Here is a 9475-nt window from a genome sequence, read left to right on the forward strand (position 1 = left end):
TGACCGGGCGGAGCGATAAGGGTAGCTATTATACGGAGTGATACGAGTGGCTATCAGAGTGATACGATTGGCTAATGATATTTTTAGGACAGAGTGATACGAGTGGCTATCAGAGAGATAAGGGTGGCAATGTCAGGGATGATGTGTGATGGCTTGGGTACATTGTGTTGGTGATTTTCCTGTGATAGTGTGTTCTCCTTTGTGAATGCCATACACCTTACGTACTTGTTTTGTTGCTTCGATGAGCTACTAGATGTCTTTAATATTACTTGTTGACTTGGGCTGCAGTAGTACACTCGCACAAGCATACACCGTAGCATGCCACTTATACTAGCTCAGGAGTATGAAAATTGGCATTTATTGATCATGCCCATGTGTTCTCGTATCATCCGTTTTTATGTTGCTATTGAGCCTGTGACCATGCCGGGCGGATTGTGATTGCGAGCCTGTGACCATGCCGGGTGGATTGTGATTGTGAGCTTGTGATCATGCCGAGCGGATTGTGATTGTGAGCCTGTGACCATGCCGGGCGGATTGTGATTATGAGCCTGTGACCACGCCGGGCGGATTGTGAATGTGAGCTTGTGATCATTCCGTGCAGATTGAGATATTAGCACGTGACTTGTCCGTGCGATTGTGATTCAAGGTATGGGCACCAGTCGCCGTGAGTATATGATGATGGGTTGAGACCCGTGACTTGTGACTATGAGATGAGGTATCACGGAGTGATGTCATTTTGAATCTTGTGTTAGAGAACGACTTAATTAATTGGTTGTCCTTTGTGCTCCTTACTTGGTTACAATGGTATTTTTACGGTGTTCTTATTGCCTTACTGTTTATATCACATGTTGATTTTGTTGCCATTTACTAATTTCTACTTTCTATTGTTAGCTTTATACTTCTATATTGCATATGTTATTTTTTCTAGTGAGTGTCTTGACTGTACCTCGTCACTCACTCCACCGAGGTTAGTCTTGATACTTACTGGGTACTGAAACATACTACACTTTTGCACATTTTTATGCAGAGTCAGGTATTGGAGATATCGGACTGGGGCGGAGTCAGCTTGTTGAACGCGAGGCTACAAGGTAGAGCTGCTTGGTCGTCGCAGTCCCTTGGAGTCCTTTTCTTATATTGTACTGTCGGTTGTCATTTGAACAGTTTTTTATTTCGATCCTTGAGATCATTCCATGTATTCAGATAGAGTTTGTGACTCTATATTACCAAATCTTGGGAGGTTGTTATGATTATTTCCGCGTAGGCTTATTCCGCTTTTGTTTTAGTATTTATTTTAAGCTATGTTTCAAATTATCATTTTTAAAATTGGCTTGATCATTATTAATAATCGACTTACCTAGTCTTAGAGACTAGGTGCCATCACGATGCCTGCAGTGGGTTTTTGGGTCGTGACACGCAACTTCTTCCAAATCCTAAGAGAAGGAAGTTGTCCAGTTCTCCTAACATTTTGCGTGACACTAGTGATATCCCCAACTTCAATTTATGTTCATTTTCACTAGGTAGTACACACGAGACTGGTTCAGAATGTAATTTTGTTGTTGTTATTGTTGGTGAAGAGAGACTAGAAGATCATGAACAACAGGGGGTTGGAGAAGTATCAGTCCTTGTGGCTGTGGATTTTGCCCCTGTTGTTGAACTGCAACAATTAGTTTCGACCGAGCAGTAGGAGCAGCAAGCAAAAAGAAAACCAGCTAAAGTAGGGAAAAGGATTCGTATGGAGAGTATTTGGTTGAAATCTTCTTACGTCATTCCTAAACAAAAGGCAAGGGGGTAAGATTGGAAATCAGGAAAGAATACACGAAGAAGTCCTTTCCATTATGTCAAGCAAGACATCGGATTGATGTAGATATTTACAGACTGGTTGAAGACGGATGCCGGGGAATATGATTCCAAGCTATTCAGATTAGCTGGAACTGATATTCCAAAGTCATTCTTTACTGAGCTTGTGGACCCTAACTCTGATCTTGCGGATGATGTAAGTTATTGAGTTTGTTTTTGAATTGGTTTTGAACTGTATTTCCTAAAACTTCGGCCTTATGTTTGTTTAAAGTTTTTGTATTGTAACTTGGTAAACTTCAGACTTATGCATGCTTAAGTTTTTTAGTTCATTTGCTAAAACTCCGTATTAAAACATGCTGAAGTTTTGTCATGCAGTCTGTAGTTTTGTTATGTGTTTTCTTTGTAAACTTCAGACTTATACATGCTGAAGTTTTTTAGTTCATTCCCTAACACTTCATACTAAACATGCTGAAGTGTTTGTCATGCAGTATCTAGTTTTGTAATGAGTTTTTTTCTAAACTTTAAATTAAACATGCTGAAGTTTTTTAGTTCATTTTCTAACACTTCATACTAAACATGCTTAAGTTTTTGTCATGCAGTTTTGTAATGAGTTTTTTCTAAGATTCATACTTATGCATGCTGGAGTTTTTTAGTCCATTTCCTTACACTTCTTACTAAACATTCTTAAGTTTTTGCTCTGCAGCCTCTAGTTTTGTAATGATTTTTTTCTAAACTTCATACTTATGCATGCTGAAGTTTTTTAGCTCATTCCCTAATACTTTAATACAAAATATGCTTAAGTTTTGTCTTGCAGTCTGTAGTTTTGTAATGAGTTTTTTGTAAACTCAGACTAAAACATGCTGAAGTTTTTTAGTTCATTCCCTATCACTTCATACTAGACATGCTAAAGTTTTTTTCCTGCAGTCTCTAGTTTTGTAATGAGTTTTTTTTTTCTAAACTTCAAACTAAACATGCTGAAGTTTTTTAGTTCATTTCCTAAACTTATTTTTTACTCTGAATTATATGGTGGTTAATTCACATATTTTATTTTGTTGTTGTTCATTTGTATCATATTGAAGTGGCCGTATATTTCTTGCGCAAAAAATATTGCTATCACCTTCCAAGTTATTCAGAATCAAAATGTGCAGTAACAAATTTACTTTTTAATAAATATATGACTAATTTGGCTCATGTTCATCATCCAGATGAACAAAAGGAGAAAATTACAATAAGGAAGGAAAAGAGAATGGAGGAGAAAAGAAAAATAGAAGAGAAAAAGAGCAAATCAAAGAGAATGCGGGTTGTCAAAAAATAGGTGATTGAGGAATCTGTGGATTCTGAAGAAGAAGTGGAGATTGAGGAATTTACTGAGTTTACCTGGATTATTAAAGAATTAACTGGTGAAAGTGTAATGACCCGGCCGATCGTTTTGAGTATTATAGCCCTATTCCCCCATATATTGCCTATTCTGTGTTTGGTTGGTTTGGTTCTGTAATGACCCGGCCGATCGTTTTGTGTATTTTTGCCTTTATCCCCTAATTAGTATTTTCTCTATGTTATATTGTGATTAGGTGACTTACCGAGGTGTTTGGTTTTGGTTTCTGCTGAGTTTCAGAGTGAAATGGGACACATAGTCCCTAATGGAGGTTTAAGTTGTAAGAGTTGACCGTAGTTTGACTTTTATGTAGACAACTCCAGAATAGAGTTTTGACGGTTCCAATAGCTTCGTATGGTAATTTTAAATTTAGGAGTATGTCCGGATGTTGATTTAGAGGTTCGTAGGTCGTTTCGACATGAATTGGCGAAATTTGCAAAGTTGAAGGTTGGAAAGTTTGACTGGGAGTTGACTTTATTGATATTGGGGTCGGATTTTGATTCCGAAAATTGGAATAGGCCCGTCTTGTTATTTATGACTTGTGTGCAAAATTTGAAGTCAATCGGAGTTGTTTTGGTATGAATCGGCATTAGTTTTAAAATTCGGAAGTTCATAAGTTCATTAGGCTCGAATCAATGCGCGATTCGTGGTTCTAGTACTATTTGATGTGATTTGACGCTTTGACCATACTCGTATGATGATTTAAGACTTGTTGGTATGTTTGGTTGAGGTCTCGGGGGCCTCGGGTGTAATTCAGACCATGTTCGACGCATTTCAGAACCTTGTGGATTGTTGAAGCTACTGGTTTTCTACAGGTCTGGTTTCCTTCTACGCGTTCGTGAAGGTTGTCCCGCGTTTGCGTAGAGTTTTTAGGGGTTGCTTGAAATTTACCATTCGCGTTCGTGAAGGTGAGGACGCATTTTTGAAGGTTCAGTGTTTTTGTGCATCACGATCGTGGACAGGGAGCCGCATTCGCGAAGGAGAAAGGCAGTCTGAGGGACCTCACGCGTTTGGTCTACGCGTTCGCGAGTGAGGCTTCGCGTTTGCGAAGCCTGAGATCGTTTGGTCATCACATTTGCTAGTGGGTTCTTGCGTTTGCGTAAGAGGAATTTGGGCAGCAACATTTTTGTGCTTCGCAAACGTGAGGCACCTTCCGCGTTCGCGAAGAAAAAATCATTGGGCAGCAGAATAAAATTCAAAAACGAGAGTTCATCTCATATTTCATATTTTGGACCTAGGGAGCTCGGTGTGAGGCAATATTTCGAGGGTTCTTCAAGGAAATCATTGGGGTAAGTGATTCTAACTCGGATTGGACTATATTTCATGAATCTAGTACTATTTTCATCATCTAATTAGGGATTTCAGTTGGAAATTTGGGGGAAAATTGTGAAAACTTCCTAGACTAAATTTTGGGATTTTGAAAGGCGATTTGAGGTTGAAATTGAGCAATTCTTGTATGGTTGGACTCGTTACCGAATGAGTGTTCGGATTTTATAATTTTGGCCGGGTTCCAAGACGCGTGCCCGGGTTGACTTTTTGAGTTTACTTTTTATTTCTTTGTAAAGATCGTAATTCTATTGTTCGAATTAGTTTCCTATAGTTTATATTCATAGTATGAAGTTATTTTGGTTAGATTCGAGTCGTTCGGAGTTGGAAAATCGATGAATAGGCCTACTAGTGGATTGAGTTAGCGTGTTTTGAGGTAAGTGTCTTGCCTAACTTTGTGTGGGGGAAATACCCCTTAGGATTGTGTTGTTTTGTGATAATTGTGACGTGTGGAAGTCGTGTACGCAATGTGACGAGCGTGTACACGGGCTAAATATGGAAATTTACCGATTTTAGCTATGTAGATTCCTTCCATGCCTTAATTGAGTTATCTTAACATGTTATCTTGATCATCATTAGTCTATTTCACATGCTCTATTTGTCTTAGATCTTATTTGTTAATTGCACTACATGTTTAGTTGAAGTTCTTGTTTTCCTTTATTCCATATTCATTATTTAACCATTGAATTCTTACTTGAAGTTGTTGTTCTTGTCACACCTCCTTTTTCGCTACTACACCCCGCGAAGGGTATAATAAAGGAAGTTTTTCCAATTAAAGGACAATCGAAACGGGATTCATTTTATTAAAAGAATCAGAGTCGCCACTTGGGAGATTTATGGTGTCCCAAGTCACCGGTTCAAATCCCGAATCGAGGAAAGAATTGACTCTGTTTTACAGTCAGCGAACCAGAAATCCGGGTAAGGAATTCTGTTAACCCGGGAGAAGGTGTTAGGCACTCCCGAGTTCCGTGGTTCTAGCACGGTCGCTCAACTGCTATATGGCTAAGGTATGATTTTAATACATGTCATCCTATGGTGCAATTTAAAAAAAATTGTTTAACCGCTTTTAATTAGTTTTTTATGAAAGTGAACGCCGTTTAAGAGCGTGTTTTTGGATCACGTCACATGAAATGCACCCGGATCCTCGACACCTCTTATTCAACGTTTTGGGATTTGAATTTGGGTCGCATGAAATGCACACCCGTATTTAAGAAGGTAAAATTATTAAAAGCGCGCCTAAAGTGGCTAGCGTCTTATTAATTTTGCGGGAAGCCATGAAAATTCGCTAAATGGCATGTCCCGACGTCTAAGTATTCTTAGTTAATTATTGAATAAGGGCCCTGCAATTTATACTTTATTCGGCGAGGCTCGTCTCATTTTTATTTAAAGGTCAATCCTAAAGCGAACTATGATTTTCTATTTTTATTTGTCTCTAAAAATAAAAGGAAAGTCCTAGTTAATTTGTTATCGGCCTAATACAGGCCAAGCCATAATTTTAAACTAAACAAGCCCTTAGGCTCAAAGATAAGCCCGAGGAATATGAATTGAAACAACGGTCCACAAACAAGGATTGCCCGAACGTGGGCCTTAGCCTTGGCCCAAGCGAGAAAGGTGTTCAAAATGTGACATGGGCCCGCATCAAGCTGCTGAGCCTTGATTCCTACCCAAACGGTTCAATTAAATCGAACGAAGACCTGCTAAGTTATTTCACGTCATTCCAGCATTTCATAATTGAATATAAGGAGGAGTAATGTGTACTTATTCATCTTTACTGGAGATTAATTATTCTATCCCAATTTCATACCTAGGCTGTTTTATCCGTCTGCCTACTGGTGCACTCCTAGTATCGCTAAAGGTGAATAACAAACCAAAACTGTGGATCAATTTAGACAACACTGATTATTGACTCAAATCCTTCAACAACATTATACGTGAATAGGCTAATGTCTTAGGCTTATCACAGACTAACTAGTTCCAGACTAATTCAAACTAACCTTACTAAACTAACACTCAACTTGTGATTTTAAACCTGAACTTCTGAAACTAATCACTGAAACATAAAGTCATTTTGAACTTGTTTTTACAATTGCTAAAACAGTAAACCAGGCATTCAACGAGTCTAAAAAGCAATGACTTATACAGTCCAATGAATACAATAACAAACAAAGGCCTAAATAGTATCAATGAATTAATGTCTGAGTACACAAGTCGAAAGTTGAATCAAATCAGGCCTCATCCTTTGATTATCATATAAATTCATCCCTTCAGCTCATAGTTATCAAGTTCAGAGCCGTGTACCTGGAATTTTGACACAAAAATGAGGGAAAGGAGAGATCAGCGGCGGCAAAGCAATCAGCAACACTCACAATAAGCAGCAGTGAATAGCGGGGATCAACAATAACCCAGGAGTTGAACTCGACAACCCAGGAGAAATGCAGACTCAAACAGGAGCAGAAATTCAAACATAGCTACTCGAATAAGCTCGAAGGAGTTTGCAATTAACCCAGGCATTCCAGAAACCATCCAGCCATCAGAGAACCCAACAAAAACTCAACTAATCCAGCTATTTAAACCCAAACTCACTTGAAATCAACTAGAACAACTCTGAAACTTCAAATTAACAGCAACTGAACTAAGAAAGGCAACTTAGCTACTAAAACTGGAAATCAGTTAGAAATTGAATGGAATGGTAACTTTTTGATTTTTGTTGTTGTTTTTTTTTGCTTTTTTTTGTTTTTTTTTTTGGTTTTTTGAGGGTGTAATTTCAAATCTAGATCTGAAAAACTAAGAGAGCTTTTTTTTTGGGGGGGGGAATTTGTGAGCTCAATACTTTGAATTTTCAGGGGTCTGTCCCCCAAAAAAACCCCTCATTAAGGCAGAATGCCCTGCCTTTTATAGGCAAAGGTGAGGGCAGCCCTCAGGTTTTTCAATTTTCATTCTAATCCCTTTTAATTTCAGATCAGTCCTCTATTTCTTAACTTGCTTCTCAAGTTAACACACTTATCTTCTGAAAATTACCTTAAAACCTAGAAGCTTCCAGGAAGTTCTTGCTTGATTCCCTACCCTTGAATTGCCTATCTTACCCTTATTTGAGTCTTGAAACTACTATCCTTAACAAACTGGGCCATTTTCAATGCCCAAACTACCCTTTATTCATCTGAAATCTACCAATTTACCTCAATTAACCTCAGCCCTCTATTAAACTAACTAAGAACACTATCAGCTATAACCACACAGATCAAATAACCAAGATTAAACAAACAAAACTTCAATCAGCCATTCAAAAAACAAAACTTCTAACTGAACTGATCACGAATCCTAAACCAAAATGGAGCACATAATCAGACTACTTGGCATGAAGCAACTAATCAAAGAAGCCAGAATGCATTTACTAATTCTACCACGATTAACTCCGTAACTGACTTGACGAGCTAACACCCAATATTGACCAAAAGAGCTGAAGAACAAGCAAACAAACACAAACTATCCTAATCGAATTGCCAGTTAACAGAAAATGAGAGACAATGAAATCTAATCCTAAAACATGGTCATGAATTAAACTAACTCTAAGAACACTGGAATTTAGCTAAACTAATTAACACAAAACAAAAATGAACAATATAAGCAGATAGGAAGAAAGAAACTCACTGACTTTGACCTCCCCATGGCTGACTGGCCTCGAACTTGGCTTTCAGTTAATGTCGCGTGTTTATTTCGTCTGAAATAAACATGTAACATTAGCTTAAAGTCAATCGAGCATTCGAATACCCAAACAGGCTTGATTTCGAAAAACCCTAGATTAACGATTTGACGAGTTCCGGTGATATTCGACGGAAACCAAGTGGAAATTTGGGATGAGGGAAGAGAGAGGATGATTTGGTGCTAATTTGGTCGGATTTGGATGAGTTACCGTTTTGGCCGGATTTTCGATTGAGAATTCGAGAGGTTCGGCTATGATTTGAGTGAAACTAAAGCCGGATTTGAGAAGAGGGGGGAAAGGAGATCCTATGGTGTAATTTTGGGTGGATTTGGGGCATCGCCGCTGCCGGCGGCGATTTCCGGCAGGCGGCGGACGGCGGGGACATGGTGGTCTGACGGTGGGTGGCGATGAGTACGAGGATGGAGGGTTTGGTCTCTGAATTTGTAAAGTGTATTATTACACTTTTATTTAAAATGATGGAACAAATCTGGACCGTTGGATTGGGGATGATGGACGGCCTGGATTACTCAAGCAAAAACGACGTCGTTTTGCAATTGGGGGGGACTGGACCGGGTATTTTGGGATTGGGCCTGGTCATTTGATCCGATTTTGGGGTTTTTGGGCTGGGATTTCTCATGAAAATTAGCCCAAACATGGCTAGCCTATTTGACCCTCTTTATTTGCCTTCTTTCTTTCTTTTGTTTTTCCTTTTTTTGTTTTTTATTTGTTTTATTTAGCTCGTTTTCTGATTTTCATTTTTATATTTTTGTTTTTATTAAATGCTAAATTAAAACGCAAACTAAAACACATTAAAACTATAATGCAAACTAAAACACATTAAAACTAAAAATGCAAAAAAAAGACCCTTTTTGTTATTTTCCTTTTCCTAAAAGTAACTCAACTACTAATTAATCCTAAAATGTGAAATTAAATTCTAAATGCAAATGCCAAGTATTTTGTATTTACTAATTAAAATGCACAAACAAAATGCGCAAAATTCACAAAATTGCCAAATAATGAAAGAAATTATTTTGTTTGAATTTTGTGGGAATAATTCATGTAGGAAAAAAATCACGTGCTCACAGCTGCCCCTCTTTGCCAGGAAACATGAAAAGTTTTCGTGCAAATATTAGTGAGCGGAAACGAGCGATTTTTGCCCTTTCAAATATTCCGTGTGAAGCAATTTTGAAAATGTTTTAACCGCACCCTGCTTCGGAGGTTGCCTACATATCCTGGGCTAAACAGGAATCAAGTCAGTGTAGTTCGGGAAGGTTTGG

Source organism: Nicotiana attenuata, unplaced genomic scaffold (assembly GCF_001879085.1).
Source record: "Nicotiana attenuata strain UT unplaced genomic scaffold, NIATTr2, whole genome shotgun sequence".
NCBI classification, from domain to species: Eukaryota; Viridiplantae; Streptophyta; class Magnoliopsida; order Solanales; family Solanaceae; genus Nicotiana; species Nicotiana attenuata.